We start from the raw sequence: 13865 nt of genomic DNA, 5'->3' as shown, positions 1-13865 counted from the left end.
TTAAGAGCAGTTTGAGAATTCTGCAAGGGTATCTTCCAAAAAACGAACAATTACGAACAATTCGGGGTTCTATGTGAAATGTGTACATGTACCCCTCTAGATTTCATACTTCCCCAAGAAATTCAGTATGCTAGTATAAATGGAGAGGGGCGGATTTCCAAAAATGCAACATGATGCATATGTTAAAATACAAAAGAATAATATGTCAGATAAACTTTATAAGGTAAATCCAAGTTCATATAATATTTTCCAGAAAGGCAAAAGTACTCACAAGCCTTAATGAGATCTAGTCCCATGAAGATCCCATCATTTGCTGACTGAAAAAAAATAAAGCCGATGGGTAGACAAAACACTTCATAATCCAAGTCCACCCAAAACAGGAATAAACCTGCCTATAAGCATTTTGGTCTGCATTAATTATAAATGAAGCCTGAAAAAGGTAATTCTAAAAGAAGGAGCTAAAAGTATAAATGTGCTTCTGGCTCAAAATCTAATTTAAACACTCTCAACCATGGAGCACACTTGAAATTAAAAAGTGTTGCTGGTGATACAAGAAGGAACTATTCTTTGCTTGATTTTAATTTGAGCAGTCAACACAGATTGCAGTTGGTTTCATTAATAGCTATGTAAACTGCATTTTCACTGTGAAGTCAGGCAAAATATAACACAACAAGTGAACTTTGTGTGTTTACCATGAAGGTTAAAAAGTTCTTCTGTGTCAAGCCTAGCCATGAAAAATAATCCAGTAGCTCTGGAGCATGGAATATGTGCACGACTTACATATGCATTTCTAATACAAAATCACTTTTATTAGAGCTCAGGTGGAAGGCCATGACATCTTGTAAAAAATGCAAAATATCACACACGATACATTTATCATAAAATATTTGCTTATTTATTTATAAAGCCACCTCTCCCTTGCATCTTCCATGAAAATAAGGCACACAGGGTAGCTTATAACATTCCACATAGACTATGGGAATGCAATAAATAGCTAATATTAACAGAACAGATGCAGCCCTAAGGTTTTGATTTTGATTTTTCTTGCAATGACAACAAATGGGACTACACATCTGCTAATCCGTTCATTGTCACTCGGAAGGTATTTGATTTGACATCATCTATCTATCTGAGGAGTTTCTACTCTTCTTTCCATTCTTAAAAGGAAACTCAAGGCAACTTCCACAATAATTAATCAAACAGCAATATAAGACAAACATTTAAACAATCAAACCATATAAACAAGAAATAAAAAGCAACACAACACAAATAAACAACAAGTCGGTAGCAACTAATGAAAGATTTGCTGGAACTGCCAAGTTTTCAAAAGCTGCCAGAAACAGATAGACTGGAGTGAAGCACATTTCTCAGTGTTGCAACGTCCTCTCGTGTGCTACACCAACCACACCTTTGGAGGTGACTGAGTAGTGTAGCAACGTCACCTTAAGTGGTGCAGTGGGGAAATGCTTGATGAACAAGCAGAAGGTTGCCGGTTTGAATCCCCACTGGTACTATATTGGGCAGCAGCAATACAGGAAGATGCTGAGATAAAAGGCCATCATCTCATACTATGCGGGAGGAGGCAATGGTAAACCCCTTCTGTATTCTACCAAAGAAAACCGCAGGGTTCTCTGGGCACCAGGAGTCAAAATCGACTTGATGGCACGCTTTCCTTTAGTGTAGCAACCTCCCACCAGCCATTCTTAATGGATGAGCAGCTTATATGGAAAGAAACCGTCCCTTAGATACCCGGGTCCCAAGCCATTTATTACTTTCAATGTAATGACCAGCACTTTGAATTACACTTAGAAATAGACCAGTAGCCAGTGAAGTTGATACAGAAATGGAGTAACATGCTCTGAAAGGGGGGCTACAGTTGTCATAGAACCAATCTGGTTCAAAAATAGAATAGCTGTTAGGTTCTGTGGTCCTCCAAAGAGGATGGTGATAGCTAAGTAGTATCACACATGCTTTGAAAGCAGAAGGTTCTAGTTGGATTCAGGCTTCCCTCTAAGTTGCGCTTGTGTGAGTGCACACAACAACCCCTGGGTCCCCGCACAGCCTGCTACCCCTGCTAACTTGGCAAAGAGGCGCCTTTTAATGTGGTGATTCTCTTTTTTTTAGCAGGGGGAGAGTAACTGGCCTTCTCCACCCCCAGCATAGTACCTCCAGTGACTGTTGCTGGTGTCTATCTTATGCTTCTTTTTAGATTGCGAGCCCTTTGAGGACAGGGATCCATCTTATTTATTTGTTATTTCTCTGTGTAAACCACCCTGAACCATTTTTGGAAGGGTGGTATAGAAATTGAATAAGTAAGTAAGTAAGTAAGTAAATATAGAATAGCCGTTGGCTTCTGTCACTCTCCAAAGGGGATGGTGATAGCTAAGTGGTATCACACATGCTTTGAAAGCAGAAAGTTCTAGTTTGATTCAGGCTTCCCTCTAAGCTGTGCGTGTACGCAACAACCCCAGGGGCCCTGCCCAGCCATTTCTGGTGGGTGTGCAGTCTCTGCTGTGCCCACCACCCAACTGCCCGGCACCCCATTTCCCTAGCTGGTAAGAGAAGGGAAGCATTGCCCCATTTCCCCATTTCCCTGGCTGTGCCTCCCTCCTCCCCCAGCCAGGCCTCAGCTGCCTCCTCTTCCTCCAGCCAGAGGAGGAGGGAGGGAGGAGGACAGGTGGTGGCTCCCCGCCACCAGCAACCCAGAGAGACTGGAGGTGGTGTATTATTATTAGTATATTAATTATTAATTAATGAGCGGTGCATTAATTATTTCAGGGGGGCATGGGGAAATTAAAAAATAAAATTATTCCTGGTGTGTGTGTGTGTGTGTGTGTGTGTGTGTGTGTGTGTGTGTGATATGTGCATACTGCCTTGATAGTGTCACCCAGAAAAAAACTCTTTCCTCTCACTGGTAATAAAAATTAGAGGGAACACTGGTTGGATTCCTGTCTTTCCTAGTTAAAAGGACCTTATGAAGCACAGCTGGGCAAGACACTTGTTTGAGACCTTGGAGGGCTTCTAGTAGTTAGAGAAGGGCCTCTGCCTGACCCATGAAGGGCTTCAATAAGGCTCGATGGACCAATGGCTAGATGGACCAATGATCTGTCATGGCCTGGCCTGTAAAAGTTCCTGCTCAATAGGGACATGTGAACCGGTTCAAAATCGAACATGGCCTGCTCAAGGACTCCCCTCCCCCCACCGGCTGTTCTAGGGGTTCTAATGGGTTTTTTTTTTTTTAAAGAACTCATCGCCTCTGGGGGTGTAGGGATGTCTCCGGTGTTCCCTCACCGCCAGCCTCCCCTGGTCTCAAAACGTGCCAGTTCAGGCTGTTTTTGGCCCATTTGGGGCCTCTTCATGCTGGCAGTGGCCATTTTGGTGGCCACTGTGAAGGCACACTGGTCATCTGTGAGAGCCTCTTGAACCAGTCTGTTTTGAGACTGCGGGAGGCCGGCAGAGGGAGTTAGAATCGCCAGAGACAACCTCCCATCCCGCTGCTGCGACAGCACCCCCCAGAGGCGGTGAGTTCTTTTAAAAAAACAAAACCCTCTCTCTCCTTAGAACCCACAGACGAGCTCAAATTCAAGCCAAGCTGGAGGGGGAGGGGGTGTTGTCTCATTCTTGTCTTACCTTTACCTTGCCTGAAAGCACTTCACATATGTACTAACTTACTGTCTTTACAACAAAACACTGGTTGTTTTAAAGCAGGGCTGCACAACTTTGGCTCTCCTAAAGATGTTGGTGCACTACTCCCATAATCCCTGAGTATTGGCCACTGTGTCTGAGGATTATGGGAGTTGTGTTTCAAAAACTGCTGACGGGCTGAAGTTGTGCAAGAGCTGAGGCTGAGAGGAAGTCACTTGTCAAAGGCCACCTGGAGGGTTCATAGTATAAACGAGTTTCAAAGCAGGGAAGGTCTGATTAACAGCTCATTCACTTCACCACTATAATAATCAGCTCTGTATTCCAGAGGTCAGGAGGGAAAGCTGATGCTACGGTTGACCAAGTTAGAACTGAAATCAATCTAAAACAAAATGTGGAGGTTCCTCAGATGAAACATCTCAGGAATGTCAAGATAAGTCAAAAGAGTTTCACTGGATCTAATTAAAGTTTTCAGGTTTTTCACATTTGTAGGTTCCTCTCAGGCAAAATATCCAAGGAATTCTGAGGGAAGCCAGAGGTGTTGATACAACTAGCAAACTTTTGTCAACTATTTTTCACACATCCCTACTCTTATACATTGTATCTGCATAGCCAACAAAAGTAAAACTGAAACTCTTTTAAAACTCATCCAACCAAGTACCTTCCAGAAGTGTTGCAATTTCCCTCTCTGTTTTGAATGGTTTTGGTACATGTTATTAAAAAATGTAATTTGGGATACACAAACATTAATTTGCCAATATAATTTATTTAGATTTTGGTTATTTTGGGATGCAATTCTAAGTGCCAATAACTGAACTGAAGTACAAAAAGCTTAAAATTTATCTATCACATTTATATACCGCCAGATATGTTTATCTCTGTATACAGTGTAAAACACAACTATAAAACAGAGTAAAAACAATTAAAACAATGTCACAGAATAAAGAGTTAAAACAATTTCATGGGACAAAAACAATTAAACAGTTTAAAATTAATTATAGTTAAAAGCCTGAGAAAACAGGTGTGTCTTGCGTAGCGATGTGCATGAATTGTGATTCAAAGCGTGATTTGCAGCACATCCCCGGCACCTTTAAAACAGAGAAGAGCAGGTGCTCGTCACCACTTCCTGTATCTGCAGCACTAGCCCCCAGCTATCATCACACGCCAGCAATTTGCATTATCAGCAACAATGCTGACCACGCAAATGGCTGCTGCGCATGAGGCACAGAACATAGAACAGATTTTGCTGGACCCACAGTCCAAAGATGGCCAAAAAAGAATCACTGACCCAGAATCCACTGGCAGGCACAGTGCCTGTGTGGCAGTAACATAATTGGCACACGTTGCTCTCTCACACAAAACTATGACTCCTTATTTCAGCATTGCAACAGCTGCCACAGCAGCACACTTAGCAGCCATAAACTCAACTACAGCAATGTCTTCAGCCACATTTTGACTAAGTGCAATGCAGATTGCAGAGCAAACCAGAGCAGTGAGTGAAGCACAATTTAGCCTCAAGGCCAGACATGGAGTTCATCACAGCAATCACCAAGAAATATTACAGAGAGCTGCCACTGCCCATTTCTCATCAGAACACCATCTCACAAACAGACCAATACACAAACTGGCAATCCTTGGCTGCCGACAGCTCAGGTGCCATGTGCTCAGTATCCAGCACTTCCACATGCAACACAGCCCACATGTGCTTTGCTGCATGGCAGGGGCTGGCCACGCTACCAGCAGCAGATGTCCCCTCACTCTCCTGCCCCTACCAGTGCACCATGAGAGACATGAAAGCAGTGTGTCTCCCACTGGGAGATCTGCTCAACAGATCTGTCTCCCACTGGGACTGCTCAACAGATCTGCAGTGAAGTAAATGCTGGTGTCAGGCACTGCCGGGCATGTTCTCCACCACCTGGAGTGGTGGGTCATCCAAAGTGAGTCTCCCAAATGACAGATGATGGCATGAGGTATGGGCAACCAGACCCCTGGCCCACCGACTGCTCCCACTGCACAGGCAAATTCCCCTGCTTGGTAGCAGTAGCAGGTACCTTGCCATTACCTGAGGATATACCAGGCCTATGGCTTCCAATAGGGGTGTGCATGAACAGTTTGTAGCTGAGCTGGTTCACCTCAAACCAGACTGGTTTGTAGGTTCGATCATAGACCAGACTGGACCAGGCCTAGTTCAAGCAAACCAGATCCACAACAGCCAGGTGGGGGGGCAGTTGAGAGAGGTTAAAAGCGCCTTACCTGGCTGGCACAGCTGCCAGCACTGCCACTTGCCACTGCTCACCCTCCCAGCATGGCCCCAAGTGCGCTTCCCCTCCTTTCCCAAGCCGCTATCTTAGCAGTGGCTCAGTTCTGGCCTCCATGCATGTCCAGAGGCCATTTTCATAACCATGAAATCTGTGTGGAGGCCAGAACTGAGCCGGAGGCTTGGTAAAGGAGGGGGGAACACACTTGGGGCCGCACCAGGAGGCCAAGAAGCAGTGAGCAGCCATGCCAGAGGCCACACTGGCAGCCACACCAGCCACGTAGGGAATTTTTAACCTCTCTCACCGCCCCCACCTGGCTACCCCTTAACTTTTGCACAGCCCCCCACCCCTGTTCTTGTAAAGGGGAATCCTCATTGGATTCCCTTTACAAGTATATTGACCGCCTGAGCCGCCAAACCAGTTCAATCAAATGGACTGGACCGACTGGTCAGTTCAACTGAACCAGTTCAGAGCAACACGGTTCAGTATGAATTGATTCAAATTTGAACCACACCACTTTTTTTTGGTTCATCCACACCCCTAGCTGCCAGCAGGAGCAGGCACCTCCAGGTGATGCCATCTCAGGAATGCAGTATCCCCATCATCCCAAGGCACTTTGGATCCTTACCCCTGCTGACTTGTGTCCTGCAATGGATGAAGACGCCATCACGTGGATCACCATGGCGGAGCTCAAAGTAGTCCCACACCATGCTTCTCTTGGTCTGGGACCATTTTGGTACTAGGGCTGCTGGTTCATTCTGGGGGCTGCCACCACCACCACCCTCCATCCAGGAAGGTCCAGAAACAACTAGAACAATGTCTGCCTACTCCTCCTCAGACACGGGGGTCACACTGCCAGTGAGGATTGGGGAGGATGGAGAGAGTGATCTGGCTGGGCAAGCAGCAGATGATACCTCCTCCTCCCCTGCCACAGGAAGAAGAGCTTCTTCTCCAACAGGGGAGGACCTCCCCACTCCTTCTACATTAGCTACCACAGGCGGCTGTGCTGCAGGACCAGGCTCCTCTGGATAGGAGAGTCCGCGCTCAACCACATCAGGCGGGATGACTTGGGGAGTAGACCCCTCTTGCTGTCACCGACCATGACAAGCATCACCCCTCCCTCTGCCTACCACTTTGCTTCACACCCTCCTTCGGGGTTTTAAAAAAATTAAGCCCAAACTCTGATGGGGGCATGGAGAGAAGTTCCTTTAAAGGAGTGTGGGATTGGACGAGATAGGGAGGACTAGGGGCGCAGATGCTCTGTGCAAGGCCAGCAAGTTTTAAAATAAAGCCACTGGGGGTGGGGGTGGCTACAAGCAATAATAATAGAACTAACCGACCCTGCACAGAGCATCTGTGCGCTCTTTGGGGCCAGCAGTTCCCTCTTCCCCCGCACCTTCTCAGCTGCCCTCTTTCTCTTCCTGGCAGCCCTTCCTGGTGGGGGAGCCGCCGGCTCCACCTCCTCCTCACCGCGGCCAGGCCTGCCGCCTCACTGTGGCTGAGCTAGGCTGGACTGGCCCCCTCCACTGCCGCCGCTTCCATTACTGTGGCCAGGTCCGCCGCCACCACCTCCCCACCACAGCTCGGCCCAGCTGCCTCCATTACCCCCACCTCCATTACTGCCACTGCCACCTCCATTACCGCCGCCACTTTCCCACCGTGGCCGGGCAGGCGGGTCGCCTCCATTGCCACCGCCACCACCACCTCCATTACCACCACCGCTGCTGCCTCCCCACTGCGGCCGGGCCTGGCCATCATCCTCCAATGTCCTCCCGCCCAATGCCGGGAACTCTAGCAGCGTGTCGCAAGAGTTCCACCGCAAAAGCCAGCCACACATCTCCATGCATGGCTGGCCGAGAGAATTAATTATATAGATAATATTCCAAGCAGCATCCAGTTAACACCACTGGTGCTCTTGGTACAATTAAAAACAAACAGATAGGGGGGCAAAATAAAGCAGTTATTGGCACTGCAAATTTAAATAAAAAATAAATAGAGAGACAGATAAGTCCAACAGGCACTCTCTGTCTTTCTTACCACTCACTGGGTAAGGTAGGCAGGCCCAGAACACCACCACCACCAGTCTCTGCTCTCCTCTCTGTACTGCTGCAGTCTCTCTCTGATCCTTCTCTCCTGAGGCACAAAATAGCTCTGTTTCTCTGCCTCCAAGCAACACCTTAAATTCATTGAAAATCCCTCCGTTGGCCTCCCCACTCCCTCCGCCCAGCCATTGAGGGCACAGTTGCCCATGCCAACACTTGATTTGAATGACAACAAGCCAATCAAGAAGCAAGGAGCTCTCAAGCCAATCAGAAGCCAGTGCCAGAAAACCAATCAGCAATTGAAAACCACAGAGACAAAATGGCACCCGAATCACATGAATAGATTAGCAACAAATTGGGGCTGATTCAGTTCTACCTTGAATCAGCCCCTTTGTTTAAGGGACAATTAGATTCATGGTCAAATCAGTGAATCACTCCTGATTCATCATGAATCAAATTGCACATCCCTAATCTAGAGTTTGTTTTCATGTTGCTTGCTTCTCAAGTGCTATGACACATCCTGAACCTTGCAGATAGGGTAAGATAAGTAAATTTAAATTAGATATTTTTCCTTGAATTTTCCAACAATGAAAAAGTAAGATACCGTATATGCCCTTTATCAGTCAGCTGTAAAGACTGCTTCTTCTATAATGATTGACAGGAGTGTGATTCACATGTTATTTTCAATGCATGTACAATGCATATGTACAGTGTATGCACATCCTGATCTATACATATGTGCACATATTTGCACATTATGTTCAGTGCACATGAAGTAGTATACTTTCTATGTATATACCCTGTATTTGAGGGGGTCTGCACCCAGGTTCACATTTAAAATAAATGCATGTAGACATTCACACACAAAACATGTGCATGTGTACAGACAAAAGAACCTAAGAACAGCCCTGCTGGATCAGGCTAAAGACCCATAATCTGGTCCAGCATCCTGTTTCACACAGTGGTCCACCAGATGCCTCTGAGAAGCCCACAGGTAAGAGGTGAGGGCATGCCGTCTCTCCTTGAACACATGTACAACATGATGTGTGAATAGGGCTATGGTCATTCCGCTTTGCGGGTGGGGGGTGTTGTTCCAGTTCAAGTAACAATGCAGCTTCATGCAGCTTTTCTCAAAGTATCTACACTTTTCTATATACAGTTTGCAGACAAGTTGTGAAGCATACTCAGAACTCCCAGTGTATTGCAATATTTGAATCCTTGATGTCTATCAGATTGTGGAATGGAACGTGTCGTCTTCCTTTGTTATGACTTTGGTGACTTAATCATGACAGGCAAGGATGATATGCCAAAAGTCAGAACCTAATGTAGTTATTCTCTGAGAAAAGGATTCAGGGGTAATTTTTAGGTGCTTTCTCCCCTGCCAAACAAGAGCTGCAATACATCATAGAGAAGACAGAAATCTGGTTCCACACCTATGAGAGTCACTATAACTTTTATTCTGCCTCTTTGTTAAAACAGAAAATTCTCCTGAAAGAAGCAAGTCTATTGGCAAGGCAACACTAATGAATTAAAGCTAAGCCTCATCAGCTTTAACTTGCATCCCAAATCTAGGATCTACTAAAAAGCTTCCAATCAGATAATCCTCCTAACTTCAGGATCTAGACATGGCCAATTAGATAATCCTGGCAATCAAGCATTTGTATAGATAATAGCATTATTGCTTCCTACTGCATATTATTAATTTCTCTGCATCTCAATATATATATTTCAATACCCTATGCTCTCCAGCCATATATTGGGACCAGACTAGACTGAGCTATTTCGCACTATTGTAAAGCAGATGAATGATATATGGATTGTAACCCATTTTGCATATTAAGTAAACTAGGAATGATAGCAACATGCAATAATGTTTAATATGCTGCTGTGGGCTGTAATATGGGACAGAGCACCTGTCCAAGGGGAGGAGCTTCCTAAGGCTTTCTCTTCCAATGTTTTTCCTGGCTAGTTCAAATCAACTGAGGAAGAATGGGGTGCACCATGGGAGTACTCATCAGGACATCCCCTATGGGCAGCCTCACGGTGCATCCCTTGATTGTCTGCGGGGGCTGTTCAAGTACTGTTTAAACAAGCTTAGGGGCCATTCAGATGAGCGGGGGCCACACATGATCAAGGAGGGTGTTGGGAGATTCTCCACAGACATCACAATGGACATGCTCCTGGCATGTCCCTTCTTCTTCACATTGTAGAAGATGCTCTTGGCATGCCCCTTTCTTCTTCACATTGCTACCAGACATATCATTTGAAACAGCCTCTAGGAATAAAATAATCCCCAAGCTGCTTTCCCTGCCTCCCACACAGGAGAAAGGCAGTTGAGGATTTTTACTGAAACAAACTACAAGAGCGAAAGAGATCAAGAAGCCCCTTCCGCTATACCCATCTTCCACTACAGAGCTCAGCCTCCAGCGTTGCATTTGGTGAAAAAGATTAATGGTGCACAGTTGAGCATCATGTGTCATTTGGGCCTGAGTGATTATGACAGGTGTATGGCCAATTGCTGTACTTGTGGCTAAGCAGGGAATGGAACCACTTCTCCCAAAGCCAAAGCCAATAGTTTCCAAGATGGACCACACTGGCTGTCACATTGACACATGCCTTCAGGCTGCTTCACAAAACTAAAGTGAAAGGTCAAACTTAATTTGGAGGTTCTACTCCATCCGCTGCCCCCTGCCCCAAGAAAAATATGAAGAATGTTGAATGCCCAAAGAGTAGTGAAATGTCTCGGATTGGAGGACTGTTTATCTTTTTATTGTGTAAAGGTGCTGTGCTAAAGAGTAATAGCAGTGCTTTCCCACTGTTCTTTTGACCCAGGGCCTTTTTAAGACTCTGAGAGGCCCAGGGGCATAATTTTCATTTGAGCCTCTCCCCCACTCTCTTCTCTCTAGCTGACATACTGCACAATGTTACACACGTGGTGAAACAGAACATTTGAGCAGCTGTGCAAGCACAATCCTTGTGCAGAGTTGCGCAGCAGTGTGGCCATTATATAAAATGGCCATGCTACTCTGTGCAATATTTGCATATGCACTGCTCAAATGTTGTATTCCATTATGTGCAAAATGTTGTGCTGTATGTCAGCCACTGCATACTGTGTCAATGTAAATAATCCCCCCAAATGGAAATAAATCTTGATTCTGGGGTAATATTTTAACTGATTAGTTTTACTGCCTTGAATGAAAATGATCAATCTGATCATTTCAAATATAGCACCATACTTTAGAATTCCCACCCCATTTCTGTGGCTGAGGACAAATGTCCCCCTCGCCTCCCCAAAGGCCCTGTTTTGAACACATTGCTCTCTAGAAGTAGAGAAATAATGCATGCCACAATCCATTGTAGTCCCAGAGACAGTTGCTCTTCAGTCCAAAATGTGGGAGATCCACTTTATAGAGGGATTACCATGAAAACAAGAAGCAATCAAGCAGTGACAGTGCCACTGATGTTCAGGCATAGTTGTTATTGACAGATGTCTGTCCTGTAAGCGCTTGAATAATCCTATAATCTATGAATGGGGATTGAGGTCATCAACTCTGATTCCCACCCTAGATGTCTTGACTTGTATCTTTCAATAACTGGCTGTATCAGTGTGAGACTATTTGCTTTAGATTATATGTTTTAAAGCATCCATTTGTTCAATAAAGGAGGCTTAAAGGAAGCCAGGCATTAGTCACAGGATCCTGTAATATGTCTGGGTTAATAAACCTTAAGACAATACATATTCAGAGCCTGAGGTCTATTAGTGTATGTTCTTCGTACAAAAGATAGAGGCCAGTCTCCAGTACTGAACCTTGGACACATCTGGATATGCCTTGGCATGTGTATGCCTACTCTCTGCTTGTGGCACAATTTGGTTTTGGGTTGCATGGCTTGATCTGTAGAAGCATGGTGAATTGATATTCCTGCTTTATTGCAGAGAGCTAAAGTAAATGAAATGACCATTACACTCACTAATACCTACACTGCAATGGGAAATATGTATGCATAGGACTTCTGAACAATGGTAACCGCAAACTACATATGGCACAAGCAAACCCACTGGATGAATTCTGTTTTATATACCTTGAGCAGCAGATTTCTGTGGAATAGAATTTTTGCCTAGTTGAATGTTGTCCTTCAGTAGTGCTAATTGCTGACTTCAGTAAAGTACACCAAGTTTTCATTAGGGATGCAACTGATTAGAAAAGAATTTTACTTGATTAGTTTTCTGTCTTTCAACCTATTAATTGATTAAATTTAAATCAATGTGCATATTACCAAAATCTCAGTAAAAGTACCTGTCACACAGAGTTAGGAATATACTATATTAAACTGAATGAGTTACATGTAAATCTCCTTGAAATCTGGATCTGCATAAGCTAGACTGTTTCCATAACTAAGTGGTCAAGGGGCACATAACTCCTGATTATAGACATTTTCAAACACTTGCAAACCACCCCAAATGTGTATTACTAAGCTAGGACAAGCCTGGATTTGCCTTACGTTCCATATGGAGGAAAAACTTGTCACCAGCCACACTTGCTACACCATTTTGGGTGCTTTAGTGTACCCCTCAAACTTAGCCACTTTGCCATTTTCTTTCTCTAGCCTGCTTGGAAGAGAAATGGTGGCTGCATTCCAGACAAAAAGTTGTTCTGGCAAGGCGTTTCCCGGCCTATGGTGTCTTTAAGTTTATTTGAAAACAATGGTAATGGACTAAAGGAAATGCCCTTCTCTGATTGCATCTGAGCACATACAGAGACAGATGCAGGGCAGACCCAAATTAGGGTAAAGTAAAAACAAAAGGAAAAGAATGCAAGCTTTCTTACATAACATAAGAACAACATAAGAACAGCCGTGCTGAATCAGGCCCAAGGCCCCATCTAGTCCAGCATTCTGTTTCACACAGTGACCCACAGGTGATGCTGGGAAGCCCACAGGCAAGAGCTGAAGGCATGCCCTCTCTCCTGCTGTTACTCCCCTACAATTGGTATTCAGATGCATCCCGCCTGAGGCTGGCGGTGGCCTATAGCCCTCAGACTAGAAGCCATTGATAGACCTCTCCTCCTCTTCCCCTCATATATGACAATAAGAATTTTCAAGGCTAAATAAAACTTCTCACCTTGTTTCCTTAATGCTGTTATCAGTGTCAAGTGAGTAATGCTAGACTGTGTGAGGTACCCCTCCCCTCTCTATTCAGGAGACTGCTCTCAGCAATTTATTTGTGAACATCTCTTTGTCTAAGGAGCATATAGAGGGCCACCCCAAACAGAATCCAATCAATACTCAATATTCATGGCTTATTTGGAGCAAGAATTTCAAAACTCTACAAGATTCCTAAAGGAACACCTTATCTAAGTTTGACCCACTGAAACTCTTCAGTTATGCCTCGGGGTATATTTCTGCCTATAAGAACCTCCTCAAAGATGGCATAGTGCTCTTGCCACCCTCGCACACCCATTCTGCCAATGGACTCTGCACCCGACACTGCTTAGGTGCACCTCATTGGTCATCTTGTGCTTGAGCCAACTAACACTGCCCAGGTGCTTTTACCAGCCAGTAGAGGAGAGGGGCCATAGCTCAGTGGTTGAGCACATGGCATATTCTAGGGATGTGCACGGAACCGGCGGGGGGTGGGGGGTGGCTCAAAGGTGGGGCAGATACATTTAATGGTGGGAGAGGGTGCTCTTATCCCTCTTGCTGTGTTTTCCCCACTGGCACTGCACATTAAAAGGGTCCAGCGGGGTGGCAGCGTACCTCCGTGCCGCCCCATTGCCTCGTCAGACCAGAAGTGACTGGAAGTACCTAACACATGTGCGTGCATCGGGGTACTTCCAGACCGACAAGGCAACAGGGTGGCAAAGAGGTACACTGCTGCCCTGCCAGACCCTTTTAAAGTGCAGCACCAGCAGGGGAAATGCAGTGG

This window comes from Hemicordylus capensis, chromosome 1, assembly GCF_027244095.1.
Source record: "Hemicordylus capensis ecotype Gifberg chromosome 1, rHemCap1.1.pri, whole genome shotgun sequence".
Classification (NCBI taxonomy): Eukaryota; Metazoa; Chordata; class Lepidosauria; order Squamata; family Cordylidae; genus Hemicordylus; species Hemicordylus capensis.
The sequence above is the reverse complement of the archived record's forward strand: the minus strand, read 5'-3'. Positions refer to the sequence as shown.